Genomic DNA, 1868 nt, shown 5'->3' with positions numbered 1-1868 from the left:
TATTTTTTTCAAAGTTAATTAATATTTGTTTTTCATGTGGAACTCAAACCTTTGTGGAGACAGATACAGTGATTATTCTTATGACTTTAGTTTTTAGAGCAGCTTTAGGTTTTTATAAGTGGGAAGGTTGTTAGTGATTTTTCCATGCCATGCAAGGCCCCATCATCCAGAAAGATGTCTTTATTACACTGATGAACCTGCAATGATGTATCATTATGAGGGGCTTAAAAGCACAGTTCTGATTTGAGTTCTAGCATAGTGTTCTCCACACATTTCTCCAGATGACTACTTGCTCACATAATTCAAATATTTCCCAATGTTGATCTTTTTTTATTTTATCCTTTTCCATCTCAGGCTTCTTTGAGTTTTCTTTTGTTCTGCTTTCTGATGCTTCAGAATAAACCTTGTGTCTAGGAGTTGGTTGGAGTCTCTCTTTCCTCACTGATAGCTTCTAATGACATTTTAAACCTACATTTTTTTTCTGTTTTCAGTCCTCTTTAAAATAATACATTTTTTTAATTTAGAAAATATATTTGGGGCCTGGGGCTATAAGTCAGTGGTAGAATACCAACCTCACACCTGTGAGGCACTGGGTTCAATCATCAGCACCACAGAACAATAAATAAAGATACTGGTGTCCATCTAGAACTAAAAAAAAATAGTAAAAAATATTGGGTATCTATTCCTCTATCACTGTCTCCTTTGATCCTTCCAGGCAGATATATGTCCAAATGGATAAGTAGACCTCCATAAACTTGGATATTTAGATGGTAGGTATGTAAGGTAGCAGGATGTGGTGTATGTATTCAAGCTCAGAGTTCATTTATTTCAGCATTGTTTAAAATATCTGAAGGCTTAATATCACCTTGAAGACAATAAAAATAAAACATGGATGCACTTGATGCTTAAAATCAGGTGGAACTGAAAGAAAAAACATGACTTTATTAATCAAATTTTAGAATTTCAACACACACTTGAAGATCTCTCTTCAAGTGTAGTTGCAGTTAAAGAAGAAAATTTGAATCTGAACTCAGAAGACCAAGTTCTTGGAAAATGTGTAGAAAACCTCATATCTGCTTCTAGTGTTTTTCAAGCTGACACAAAAAACAAAAGAAAGTAAGGTTTCCCTTCTATTTCTGTAGATCAGTTTTTCTCCTTTAAAACTTGGATAGATTCCAAAATATACAATGCCTTTTTTGTGGCTTTATTGAATATTTATGAAGATAAAGGCATATCTAGGCAAAATTAACAGCATAGCAAGAACCTTTCATGAGATTCTGTATTATGTTAGTCTATGAAACTGTGCATATATATTGTAGAGACTTTATAATTAGAACTGCATATGTTTATGAGACATAAAAAATGAATGTTTTATCAAATTTGCTTTTATATATAGTTTTATCACTCTTTTATTATATAGGCTTAGAAAAATATATAAGCAAACAACCACCATGTTGTGAAGAAATGACCAAAGTCATGTACTGAATGCACAGCTTTATATTTGTACCCTGTCCACCATCTTGTGCTTATTATTAACATTCCCCTAAAGAAAAAAATTATATTTGTAAAAATAATTTTAATAGTTAGTCAATTATGAGTGTGATCTTACTCTATTTTTTGAAACTCAACCAAAATAAGATTTTCTCTTAGCTAGGGTTGTCCTGGATGACATTTAATAGTGAGATAGAATTTCTGGTTTATCTTTAAGCAATTAAAGATGGACTGAAACTATAAAAATGGTCTCATACTGGGAAAATTTGTTTAAAACTTTGCTTTGCAGAAAATAACCCACTTGTTTTCTGAAAAGATAGGAGTTCTGATCATGTGTATGTTCAAGATAAAAAATCCTGAGGAAAGAAAAAAGAAAT

The 1868-nt window shown here is 31.8% G+C and overlaps 1 pseudogene; it reads left to right on the top strand.

Moving 5' to 3' along the window:
• Positions 1-888: 888 nt before the first annotated feature.
• LOC143639793 (short coiled-coil protein pseudogene) lies at positions 889-1120 on the top strand (annotated as a pseudogene).
• The last annotated feature ends 748 nt before the right edge of the window (positions 1121-1868 follow it).

The sequence above is a fragment of the Callospermophilus lateralis genome, chromosome Y (genome assembly GCF_048772815.1).
Source record: "Callospermophilus lateralis isolate mCalLat2 chromosome Y, mCalLat2.hap1, whole genome shotgun sequence".
Classification (NCBI taxonomy): domain Eukaryota; kingdom Metazoa; phylum Chordata; class Mammalia; order Rodentia; family Sciuridae; genus Callospermophilus; species Callospermophilus lateralis.
This window is presented reverse-complemented; position numbering and strand designations above follow the sequence as displayed.